Source organism: Oncorhynchus tshawytscha, linkage group LG13 (assembly GCF_018296145.1).
Source record: "Oncorhynchus tshawytscha isolate Ot180627B linkage group LG13, Otsh_v2.0, whole genome shotgun sequence".
NCBI lineage: Eukaryota > Metazoa > Chordata > Actinopteri > Salmoniformes > Salmonidae > Oncorhynchus > Oncorhynchus tshawytscha.
Genome location: NC_056441.1, coordinates 53695469 through 53709395, shown reverse-complemented (window position 1 = coordinate 53709395; position 13927 = coordinate 53695469). Strand labels below are relative to the sequence as shown.

General features: G+C 44.6%; 1 pseudogene; it reads left to right on the top strand.

Moving 5' to 3' along the window:
• Positions 1-265: 265 nt before the first annotated feature.
• Positions 266-11043, top strand: LOC112266064 (annotated as a pseudogene).
• Positions 11044-13927: the final 2884 nt, after the last annotated feature.

Sequence of the window (13927 nt, the reverse complement as noted above, 5' to 3'; positions counted from 1 at the left end):
ACTGGAGTTGGGAGAAGCTGATGAGTATTTGGACAGTGATGGGGGAAGTGGATTTAGGGGAGGGAATGGAGTAGGAAGAGGTTGAAGAGAATGACGGAGCCAAAGGCTGAGGTCGAATCTGATGGGGATGGTGATAGTTTCAAGTTTTAGTGTCACATGCACAAGTACAGTGAAATGTCTTTCCTGCAAGCTCTAACCCCAACAATGCATTAATCAATAACAATGTAACACTACCATATTTACAATGTGCAGGGATACTGGATCAATGGAGGTACTCTACCAGTCAAAAGTTTTGAATATCTTTCCTTCTTAATGCATTTGAGCCAATCAGTTGTGTTGTGACAAGGTAGGGGTGGTATACAGAAGATAGCCCTATTTGGTAAAAGACCTAGTCCAGAATAGCTCAAATAAGTAGTTACTTTAAGACATGAAGTTCAGTCAATGACGAACCTGCAGTCGAGAAAAACAACATCAAGCCCTTATGATGAAACTGGCTCTCATGATGACCGCCACAGGAATGGAAGACCCAGAGTTACCTCTGCTGCAGAGGATAAGTTCATTAGACTTACCAGCCTCAGAAATTGCTGCCCAAATAAATGCTTCACAGACTTCAAGTAACAGACACATCTCAACATCAACTGTTCAGAGGAGACTGAGTGTATCAGGCCTCCATGGTCGAATAACTGAAAATAAATCACCACTAAAGGACACCAATAATAAGAAGAGACTTGCTGAGGCCAAGAAAGACGAGCAATGGACATTAGACCGGTGGAAATTTGTCCTTTGGTCTGGAGTCCAAATTTGCGATTTTTGGTTTCAACCGTTGTTGACGTTGTCACGTTCGTCGTATGAATCGGACCAAGGCGCAGCGTAGTATTCGTACATTCTTTATTATTATAAGAATGAACACTGAACAAACTAACCAAAATAACAAAACGATATGTGACGCTATACAAATGAGTGCTGACACATATACAAGAACCCACGAACACAAAAGGGAAAATGGCTACCTAAATATGATCCCCAATCAGAGACAAGTGGGAACTGTCGCCGGAAGCTCTGGACTGGGAACTGTCGCTGGAAGCTCTGGACTGGGAACTGTCGCCGGAAGCTCTGGACTGGGAACTGTCACCGGAAGCTCTGGACTGTGGAGGCGCACTGGAGACCTGATGCGTGGTGCAGGCACTGGTGGTACAGGGCTGAAGACACGCCTCTCAGGGCGAATGCGGCGAGCAGGCACAGGACGTACTGGACTCTGGAGGTGCACTGGAGGCCTGGTGCGTGGGACCGGTACAGGTGGCACCGGGCTGAAGACACCCACCTCAGGACGAGTGCGAGGAGCAGGCACAGGACTTACTGGACTGTGGAGGCGCACTGGAGATCTGGAGCGTAGAGCTGGCACAATGAGTCCTGGCTGATTGCTCACTTGAGCCAGGCAAGTGCGGGTGCTGGCACAGGACGCACTGGGCTGTGCAGACGCACCGGAGACATAGTACGCAGAGCCAGTACAGGATATTGTCGTCGTCACACCCTGACCTAACCAAAATATAAAGAAAACAGAGATATCTAAAGTCAGAGTGTAATAAATTCATTAAAAAATCCTACAATGTGATTTTCTGGATTTCTTTCCCTCATTTTGTCTGTCATAGTTGAAGTGTACCTATGATGAAAATTACAGGCCTCTCATCTTTTTAAGTGGGAGAACTTGCACAATTGGTGGCTGACTGAATACTTTTTTTGCCCCACTGTATAACGTGATTTGACATTTTATCTGTGGCCAATGACCTTGAGCCTTCTTGGATAGGCACTTCACAACTTGAGACTTGGGATGGGGTGCAGGAGCATCGAAGAACATGTCCAAGAAGAGGCTAAGGTGCTGGTGAAAGCCTTCAGTGAATATGGAGGTAGATTGTTTCTGAGTATTTTTCTTGCTTTTGAAATATATTTTATCATAACTTTATTGGCAATATCCTCGAGCGGAGCATGGGGGCCTCAAGCGTAGAAATAATTTAAATATACTTTCTTTCTTTTTTGCCAAATCACGAGCGAGGCCCCTTGATTAGGGAATTGTCTCTTCTGCCTAATGGTAAATCTGCCACTGGTAAAACCTCCACAGTACAAAACCAGACAGAGCACTTTGCCAGGACCTGCCTCTCCCTCCAGGACCCTAGAATTAAATTACAAGGGAGTTTAACATTTGTTTTGTAATCAGTGTAACTGAGAACTGGGGCAGGGGTAATGTCATCACAGATAAGGAAGTAATTGTTTACATTATTCTCAGTATATTATCTTCAGCAAAGTTTTCACGCTAAACATGTCATTGAAAAGGTAACATTTTACTTTAAAAGACATGGAAAATGTAGTGTTTAATTCAAACGTAGTTGTTGCTTCTCACAGCTATTTCTAAACGTTTCACCATCATAATATTATATATGGATAACCAATCAGGTATTTTAAAGTATTTGTCTGTTCTTGCCTTCCTTCTCTAATCTAGATTCAGTTGGCAATCCCAAAGAATTGCTTTGCAATTGTGTTGGCAATGTGATCTGCTCCGTAGTCTTTGGGCCCAGGTTTGAAAATGACGACCCAATGTTTCAGCTCATCCAAAAGGCTGTTGATGCCTACTTCCATGTACTCAGCAGACCTATTGGAGCGGTACAGTAACTTTTCAGCTCATCTCTTTTCATAGAATCTTCCATTGCTCTCAACGCCCTCACAGTAATTGCACAAAATGGCCTTGGGCTGACCAAGCCATTGTTTTCACTAACAAAACCCCCTCCCATTTCTTTCAGATGTACATGTTCCCTAGAATTGTTTGGTGCTTTCCAGGCAAACACCATGAGATGTTTGCTATCATAAACAAGGCCAAATATTACACACAAAGGCAAGCAGAAATCCATCTTAATGCTTGGTACTACCCATCCCGGATCCGGGAGCGTTGTCATCAACTGACACTAATTAGCATAATGCACTGGACATAAATTACTAGAAAATATTCCAATTCATGAAATCACAAGTTAAATATATTGAAACACAGCTTCGACTTTTGTTAATCACCCTGTCATCTCAGATTTTGAAAATATGCTTTACAGCCAAAGCAAGACAATAATTTCTGTAAGTTTATCGATAGCCTAGCATAGCATTATGCCTAGCTAGCAGCAGGCAACCTGGTTACGAAAATCAGAAAAGCAATCAAATTAAATTGTTTACCTTTGGATGTTTTCACTCACGAGACTCCCAGTTAGATAGCAAATGTTCCTTTTTTCCAAAAATATTATTTTTGTAGCCGATAGAGCTCCGTTAGTTCTTCACGTTTGGCTGAGAAATCGACCGGAAATTGCGGTCACGACAACTCCGAAAAATATTCCTGTTACGGTTTTCTTCCGTCGAAAGAGAGTCGGACCAAAATGCAGCGTGGTTAATACGATACATGTTTAATGACGAAATAAACACGACAATACAAAAACAACAAACGGAACATGAAAACCTATACAGCCTATCTGGTGACAACTAACACAAAGACAGGAACAATCACCCACCAAACACTCAAAGAATATGGCTGCCTAAATATGGTTCCCAATCAGAGACAACGAGAATCACCTGCCTCTGATTGAGAACCGCCTCAGGCAACCATAGACTTTGCTAGAACACCCCACTAAGCCACAATCCCAAAACCTACGAAAAACCCCCATACATAAAGACAACACAAAATAAACCCATGTCACACCCTGGCCTGACCAAATAAATATAGAAAACACAAAATACTAAGACCAGGGCGTGACAGAACCCCCCCAAGGTGCGGACTCCCGGCCGCACACTTAAACCCATAGGGGAGGGTCCGGGTGGGCGTCTGTCCACGGTGGTGGCTCCGGCTCGGGGACGTGGACCCCACTCCAACCAAGTCTTAGTCCCCCTGTAACGCGTCCTTTGATTGGCGACCCTCGCCGCCGACCTTGGCCTAATAACCCTCACCAAGGACCCCACTGGACTGAGGGGCAGCTCGGGACTGAGGTAGAAGCTCGGGACTGAGGGGAAGCTCGGGACTGAGGGGAAGCTCGGGACTAAGGGGTAGCTCGGGACTGAGGGGTAGCTCGGCACTGAGGGGAAGCTCAGCACTGAGGGGAAGCTCAGCACTGAGGGGAAGCTCAGCACTGAGGGGAAGCTCAGCACTGAGAGGATGCCTAGTACCGAGAGGAGGCCCAGTACTGAGAGGAAACTCAGGCAGGTAGTAGGCTCTGGCAGATCCTGGCTAGCTGGTGGTTCTGGCAGATCCTGGCTGACTGGCGGATCCTGGCTAGCTGGTGGTTCTGGCAGATCCTGGCTGACTGGCGGATCCTGGCTGACTGGCGGATCTGGAAGATCCTGGCTGACTGGTGGATCCCTGCTGACTGATGGATCCTGGCTGACTGGCGGATCTGGAAGATCATGGCTGACTGGCGGATCCTGGCTGACTGGCAGATCCTGGCTGAATGGCGGATCTGGAAGATCCCGGCTGACTGGCGGATCCTGGCTGACTGGCGGATCTGGAAGATCCTGGCTAACTGGTGGCTCTAGCTGCTCTGGCTGCTCCATGCAAACTGGCAGCTCTGGCTGCTCCATGCAGACTGGCAGCTCTGGCTGCTCCATGCAGACTGGCAGCTCTGGCTGCTCCATGCAGACTGGCAGCTCTGGCTGCTCCATGCATACTGGCAGCTCTGGCTGCTCCATGCAGACTGGCAGCTCTGGTTGCTCCATGCAGACTGGAAACTCTGGCTGCTCCATGCAGACTGGAAGCTCTGGCTGCTCCATGCAGATTAGTAGCTCTGGCTGTGCTGAACAGGCAGGAGACTCCGGCAGCGCTGGAGAGAAGGAAGGCTCTGGCAGCGCTATACAGGCGGGAGACTCTGGCAGCGCTGGAGAGGAGGAAGGCTCTGATAGCGCTAAACAGGCGGGAGACTCCGACAGTGCTGGAGAGGAGAAAGGCTCTGGCAGCGCTGAACAGGCGAGGCACACTGAAGGCCTGGTGCGTGGTGCTTGCACTGGTGGTACTGGGCCGAGGACACGCACAGGAAGCCTGGTGCGGGGAGCTGACACCGGAGGACTGGTGCGTGAAGGTGGCACTGGATGGACCGGACCGTGAAGGTGTACTGGAGAGCCTGAGAGCAGGACTGGCACAGGACGTGCAAGGCTAGGTAGGTACACAGGAGGCCTAGTGCGTGAGGCTGGCACACTCTTCACCAGCCGACTAACACGGACCTCAGGACGAGTATGGAGCGCTGACCCAGGTGCAAATCCCCGACACGCTCCGTCGGGCGAATATCGTATCTAAAGCACCAACCTAGCAACTCCCTCATAACTCTCTCCTCCACTTTCCCCATTAACTCCTTCACAGTCTCTGCTTCACTCACCTCCAACACCGGCTCTGGTTCTGGGCTCCTCACGATAAACAGGGGGATTTGGCTCAGGTCTGAACCCTGACTCTGTCACACTCTCCCTGAGCCCCCCAATAAATTTTGGGGCTGACTCTAGGGCTTCCATCCGCGTCGCCGTGCTGCCTCTTCATACCAGCGCCTTTCCGCTTTCGCCGCCTCCAGTTCTTCTTTGGGGCGGCGATATTCTCCAGGCTGTGTCCAGGGTCCTTTTCCGTCCAATATCTCCTCCCACGTCCAGAAGTCCTGTGATCGCTACTCCTCACGATAAACAGGGGGAGTTGGCTCAGGTTTGAACCCTGACTCTGCCGCACACTCCCTGAGCCCCCCCCCCAAGAATTTTTTGGGGCTGACTCTCGGGCTTCCTTCTGCGCCGCCGTGCTTGTCTCTTCGACTCCATTCTCCTATAGCCCTCTTCGCACTGCTCCAGTGAATCCCAGGCGGGCTCCGTCACTCTCTCTGTGTCGACCGCCCACCTGTCTATTTCCTCCCAAGTCGTATATTCCAACCTTGGTTGCTCCTGCTGCCGCTGCCTGTCACCACGCTGCTTGGTCCTGGTGTGGTGGGTGATTCTGTTACGGTTTTCTTCCGTCGAAAGAGAGTCGGACCAAAATGCAGCGTGGTTAATACAATACATGTTTAATGACGAAATAAACACGACAATACAAAAACAACAAACGGAACATGAAAACCTATACAGCCTATCTGGTGACAACTAACACAAAGACAGGAACAATCACCCACCAAACACTCAAAGAATATGGCTGCCTAAATATGGTTCCCAATCAGAGACAACGAGAATCACCTGCCTCTGATTGAGAACCGCCTCAGGCAACCATAGACTTTGCTAGAACACCCCACTAAGCCACAATCCCAAAACCTACGAAAAACCCCCATACATAAACACAACACAAAATAAACCCATGTCACACCCTGGCCTGACCAAATAAATATAGAAAACACAAAATACTAAGATCAGGGCGCGACAATCCCAAATTAGCTCCATAATATCGACAGAAACATGGCAAATGTTGTTTATAATCAAATATCTATTTGATAATACAGTATATCAACCGGGACAGATAGCACAAAACACTCTGAGAGACTTCAGCTGACCACTGACGCAATGTTGACGTTCAAGCTCATTTTTCAAAATAGAAGCCTGAAACTATGTATTGTGACACTAGACACATTAGGGAAGCCAAATAAAAAGGAATCTGGTTGATATCTCATTCACTGCTCAATAGGGATGCATAGGAACGCAGAGGTTTCTAAATAAGTCACTTCCTGATTGGATTTTTCTCAGGCTTTCGCCTGCAATATCAGTTCTGTTATACTCACAGACAATATTTTTACAGTTTTGGAAACTTTAGAGTGTTTTCTATCCTAAGCTGTCAATTATATGCATATTCTAGGATCTTGTCCTGACAAAATAGCCTGTTTATTTAGGGAACATTATTTTTCCAAAAATGAAAATAGTGCCCCCTAGATTCAAGAGGTTAAAACCCTTGACACCTGTGCTGCCATCCTGTTAGAAGGTAGCAGATTATTTTATTACAGTGGTTAAAATGGATTTTCAATTGTGTTCCATGGTGTTTATCGCCCCCTAGTGGAGCTGGTATTGAGAAAGACTGTACGAAAACCGGATGTATAGAGTTTGTTCTGCACGCATAAAAGCAGCTAGAAACAACGCTACGGTTCAGGTCTTTCAGTGCAGTTATTTCTTGTCACGCTTCAGCCTCGGAAAATATTTGTTTGTAAATTCGATTCAAGCATATTGCTAGTGATGGTAATCTTGTCATTGATAGAATTGCTTACTTAACAATGTTAGTTGGTTGCATTTACTCACACAAATTGCCTTGCCTTTCATGTATCCTGTCAGCTGTATTACTTTGCTCGTGCGTCATGTAAACTAATCGTGCGTCATGTAAACAAACTGTTTCTGGTGTAATATGCTTTGTTATTGTACAGAGGTGGTTGCACATTTTTAGAGTAATTAAGGAGTTAGCCAATTACCATATGAGTAACAATTAGCTATATGGTTTGGCATCATGCCAGATGCATGGTACCTTAGCATGTGCTTTGTATTTATGCAACTTCAAATGTATAATGTACAGCTATTTTTTATTTATTTAATTTTTCACCTTTATTTAACCAGGTAGGCTAGTTGAGAACAAGTTCTCATTTGCAACTGCGACCTGGTCAAGATAAAGCATAGCAGTGTGAACAGACAACAACACAGAGTTACACATGGAGTAAATAATAAACAAGTCAATAACACAGTAGAAAAAAAGAGTCTATAGACATTATGTGCAAAAGGCATGAGGAGGTAGGCGAATAATTACAATTTAGCAGATTACCACTGGAGTGATAAATGATCAGATGGTCATGTGCAGGTAGAGATACTGGTGTGCAAAAGAGCAGAAAAGTAAATAAATAAAAACAGTAGGGGGATGAGGTAGGTAAAATGGGTAGGCTATTTACCGATGGGCTATGTACAGCTGCAGCGATCAGTTAGCTGCTCAGATAGCAGATGTTTAAAGTTGGTGAGGGAGATAAAAGTCTCCAACTTCAGCGATTTTTGCAATTCGTTCCAGTTACAGGCAACAGAGAACTGGAAGGAAAGGCGGCCAAATGAGGTGTTGTCTTTAGGGATGATCAGTGAGATACACCTTTTGGAGCGCATGCTACGGGTGGGTGTTGCCATCGTGACCAGTGAACTGAGATAAGGCGGAGCTTTACCTAGCATGGACTTGTAGATGACCTGGAGCCAGTGGGTATGTAGCGAGGGCCAGCCGACAAGAGCATACAGGTCGCAGTGGTGGGTGGTATAAGGTGCTTTAGTAACAAAACGGATGGCACTGTGATAAACTGCATCAAGTTTGCTGAGTAGAGTATTGGAAGCTATTTTGTAGATGACATCGCCGAAGTCGAGGATCGGTAGGATAGTCCGTTTTAAGGCTTTGAGTGAAGGAGGCTTTGTTGCGGAATAGAAAGCCGACTAGATTTGATTTTAGATTGGAGATGTTTGATATGAGTCTGGAAGGAGAGTTTACAGTCTAGCCAGACACCTAGGTACTTATAGATGTCCACATATTCTAGGTCGGAACCATCTAGGGTGTTGATGCTAGTCGGGTGCAGGCAGCGAACAGTTGAAAAGCATGCATTTGGTTTTACTAGAGTTTAAGAGCAGTTGGAGGCCACGGAAGGAGTGTTGTATGGCATTGAAGCTCGTTTGGAGGTTAGATAGCACAGTGTCCAAGGAAGGGCCAGAAGTATACAGAATGGTATCGTCTGCATAGAGGTGGATCAGGGAATCGCCCGCAGCAAGAGCAACATCATTGATATATACAGAGAAAAGAGTCGGCCTGAGAATTGAACCCTGTGGCACCCCCATAAAGACTGCCAGAGGACCGGACAACATGCCCTCCGATTTGACACACTGAACTCTGTCTGCAAAGTAGTTGGTGAACCAGGCAAGGCAGTCATTAGAAAAACCGAGGCTACTGAGTCTGCCGATAAGAATATGGTGATTGACAGAGTCGAAAGCCTTGGCCAGGTCGATGAAGACGGCTGCACAGTACTGTCTTTTATCGATGGCGGTTATGATATCGTTTAGTACCTTGCGAACAGTATGTCGATGTGAATTGAATACAAAAGTATATTATTTTCAATATATTCATTCAAGAAAAGTCACGCTTTGGGAGTTTTATTGAAGACTTAGTTGTTAGCTATCTGTCTAGTTTTGCATGGGAACGCAATTCAAGTGCAGAATAACACCTCTGAACCTCAGGAATTCATCGAGGCCTTCCTGGTCAAAATGCTGGAGGTAGAAAACATGGCATGATCCTCACATTGGAGGGTAAACTTCTTACACATTATGAAAATATGGAATGTGGCTGGAATTAAGATGCTATCCATGTCCACTTATGTGATTTTGGCTATCTTGAGTGAATAGACAAGTGAGAGGCCAATGTCTGGTTTTCCAACGTATTTAGAGGCAATAAGTATGTGGAGATGGCAACAACTAGCCACCAGATATCGCTGTTTACTTACATAACTGATGGTGACTTATTCTCTTCTCTTCGGAGAAAGATGATCCCAACACTGAGTTCAACAATGATAATATGGTGATGACTGGATGGAACATTTTTGCTGCTGAAACAGAAACCACAACATCCACCCTAGAACATTAATTTCTGATGATGATAAAGTACCCTCACATTCAAGGTTTCCTGCTACCCAGCTCTTTATCGATTGCGTCCAAGTCTCCTAGACCTATTAGATAACATTGTAATCCCCAAAAGAATAGTCCTGGACTATAAATAGTTTGACATTTATTACGATGTAGTTACATGTAATAACTCCAACAACAATCCGTACATAGTATCAGTGCAACGTATTATAAAGTGTGACTTAAATCTTCCTAAGAGAGTGTTCAGAAGGAGATAGATGAGGTGATTGGCTCAAGAGTGCCCACGGTTGACGACAGAGTTAAAATGCTCTACACGGATGCTTCACGAAGTCCAGCGATACATGGACCTCAGTCCCACCTCTGTACCCCACAAAGTGATCAGAGATACAGACCCAGAGAACTTCCTGGATGAAAATTAATGCTTCAAGAAAAATGGATTCTTCGCTTTTGGAGTGGGTAAGATCATGCTGCAAGAAGTTTGTGGATTAAGTGAGTTCCTGTATCTATCCTATCCACAAAAAAAACATTACAATATGAGAGGATGGTGACTGCTCTTATCATGACACAAGGCGAAACCCAGATGCAGATGGTTGGAGTCTTACAATATTTAATAATCCAATAGGGTAAGGCAAGAGAATGGTCATGGACAGGCAAAAGGTCAAAACCAGTTCAGAGTTCAAAAGGTACCGAAAGGCAGGCAGAATCAATGTCAGGGCAGGCAGGATGATCAGGCAGGGGTCAAAACCGGAAAGACTATCAAAAAGAGAATAGCAAAAGGAGAACAGGAAAAACACGCTGACTTGACAAACATACAAGATGAACTGGCACAGAAAGACAGGAAACACAGGGATAAATACACTGGGGAAAATAAGCGACACCTGGAGGGGGTGGAGACCATCACAAGATCAGGTGAAACAGATCAAGGTCTGACAGCCCTAGCCTGGTGGAGCTAGCCTGATCCACCAGCCTAGGATTTCCCCACTCATTTAAAAAACTTAACAAGAAACCTCTGGTCAACTTCAATTCAGTTATAGGCTCAGCTGACTGACAATGACCTCTCCCTTCTCTTTTCCCTCAGGGAAGCGGGTGTGTCTGGGAGAGGCTCTGGCTAGAGTGGAGCTCTTTCTCTTCTTTACCTCCCTCCCGCAGATCTTCACTTTCACCGGCACCAAACCCTTCAGAGGAGATCAACATCGAGTCAGCGTGCTCCAGCTTTGGCCGCATGCCACATTCCTATGATTGCTACATCAAACTCAGGACTGAGGAGTGACCACTTTACTGTGGAGAGGTCACAGGCTCAGCTTCACAGGCAGCTGCTTGTCATTATACAGTAACCATAGCCTTATATTTACCACCGTTTTTCTTGTAGACAACTATAGACGGGTTATTGAGTTGTATGTATCTTGCTATTATCCTCAGGTAGGATCTCTAAGGTATGGGTTGATATTTCAAGGCTAATTTCTGTCCAGATTCATGTATTTATAAGCTTGTTTTTGGTCAGGTTTCAAGAATTCCCATCAGAGATGTTGCTTACCATATCTCCATACTTTTTATCATACTCCCCTGCTTTGTGCCCTTGTAAAACAGGACATTTCTGCACAGACCTATAGGTTCATATTAAGTTCTCTATTGAAATGTTATGGAAACAGGACCAGAAGTTCTGGTGTTAAAATGTAAGCCAATGAAATCTGTCTTGTTTTGTAGGTTGCTACATGGTTAGGACTGTACATATATACATGCAAACCACTTAGGGGTACTGTACACTATGTATACTGTGGTGGTCACTATGTTATTCTGCCTTTTGTATTCAACATGACTGATGTGTTGTAACACAACATTTGGTTGTAAATTTTGCTTCAACTAATAAATTGTACTGCACACTTCAGCCAGATTCAAACAATATCTTGTGTGTCCAGAACTGTCATTAAAAAATGAGCTTCGTGTTCCGATTTACCTGCTCACATATTACTGTTGTTTTGGACTTGTGTAGACACACAAGTATATCCATGTACGCATATATCTGTTTGACAGAAGCAGAACGCTGTGACTGGAATGTTAGAGGTTACCAGAAAAATAAATCAATTAACTCATGAAAATAGTCTTGTGATGGTACAACACATTTTGCATATGCTTTTGACACAATGGTTGTGATTGGCACAACTGATATTATTGAGTTGGTTTGCAAACTTAAACCTACAGTGCTGTGAAAGTATTTTTCCCCTGTCCTAATTTTCTCTACTTTTACATATTTTTGCTATTGAATGTACTCAGATCTTCAACCGAAATCTATTACATAAAGGGAACATATAACACAACGATTACATGCTTACTTCATAAACAAAGTTATCCAACACACAATGCCCCTGTGAAAAAGTAATTGCCCCCTTACACTCATAACTGGTTGTGCCAGATTTTGCTGCGACGACTCCAACCAAACTCTTGCTATAGTTGTTGATCAGCCTCTCACGTCGCTGTGGAGAAATTTTGGCCCACTCTTGCATGCAGAACTTCTTTAACTTTCAAGCATTAACTGTTCGTTTCAAGTCTTGCCACAACAGCTCAATTGGGATTTGGTCTGGACTTTTGATAACTTTGTTCATTAAATAAATTAAATAAGTATACATTTGGTTTGTTATTTGTAAATGCAGGTTTCCCTTATCTAATAAAATCTGAAAGTAATCAGTTTTAAAAAATGTGCAAAAATAGAGAAAAACAGAAAGGGGGCAAGTACTTTTTCACTGTCAGTGATACTGGCAAGAAACTAGACTGGCTAGCTAACAACGTCATGAAAACAATGTTCGCTTCAAATGGACGGAAAGTATGTATGTTATGGTTCTGGATGGCCAGATAGCTAACAACAATGACACGAAACTGCCATGTCGTGGACCGTAAGTGGCTCGTTTCAGCTCATTCTTGCTGTTGATACAATATCTTGTTTTGAGGTGTTTTGACTGTCACATTTCTGCTAATATGGCTAATATTAGCTATCTAGCTAGCTACCAACAACCATAACGATGTATTTGAGAGACCGGTGCTCACAAAGTATAGTTTACATGTTATCAACAATCTAAGCCAATTCATTCTGTTTTGCCCCATAGTTGTGCACACATCGGTTTTGTTGCTAGACAACCAACACCATAGTGCACTCCAAGCTCATCATTAAGCTTCAAGTTCATCTGCTTCCACATCCCTGACAACCTGAAATGGTCAGTCCATACAAACAATGTGGTCAAGAAGGTGCAAATTTGGCTTTGCCCCTGCCCCATCCTCAAGGACCTCAGCCACCCGAGCCACAGCCTGTTCACGCCGTTACAATCTAGAAGGAGGAGACAGTACAGGTGCATCAAAGCTTGCACAGAGAGCCTGAAAAACAGCTTCTATCTCTAGGCCATCAGACTGTTAAATAGTCACCACAAGCTGGCCTCCACCCAGTACTCTGCCCTGTACTTAGTCACTGTTACTAGCCAGTCTCCGCCCAGTACCCTGCCCTGAACCTAGTCACTGTTACTAGCCAGCCTCCGCCCAGTACCCTGCCCTGAACTTAGTCAATGTTACGAGTCGGCTACCACCCGATACTTTACTCTGCACCTTAGAGACTGCTGCCCTATATACAGTTGAAGTCGGAAGTTTACATACACTTAGGTTGGAATCATTAAAACTCATTTTTCAACCACTCCACACATTTCTTGTTAACAAACTATAGTTTTGGCAAGTCGGTTAGGACATCTACTTTGTGCATTTTTCCAACAATTGTTTACAGATTATTTCACCTATAATTCACTGTATCACAATTCCAGTGGGTCAGAAGTTTACATACACTGAGTTGACTATGCCTTTAAACAGCTTGGAAAATTCCAGAAAAGGATGTCATGGCTTTAGAAGCTTCTGATTGACTAATTGACATAATTTGAGTCAATTGGAGGTGTACCTGTGGATGTATTTCAAGGCCTATCTTCAAACTCAGTGCCTCTTTGCTTGACATCATGGGAAAATCAAAAGAAATCAGCCAAGACCTCAGAAAAAGTTGGTAGACCTCCACAAGTCTGGTTCATCCCTGGGAGCAATTTCCAAACGCCTGAAGGTACCACGTTCATCTGTACAAACAATAGTACGCAAGTATAAACACCATGGGACCACGCAGCTGTCATACTGCTCAGGAAGGAGAGGCGGTCTGTCTCCTAGAGATGAACGTACTTTGCTGCAAAAAGTGCAAATCAATCCCAGAACAACAGCAAAGGACCTTGTGAAGATGCTAGAGGAAACAGGTACAAAGGTATCTATATCCACAGTAAAACTAGGCTTATATCGATATAACCTGAAAGGG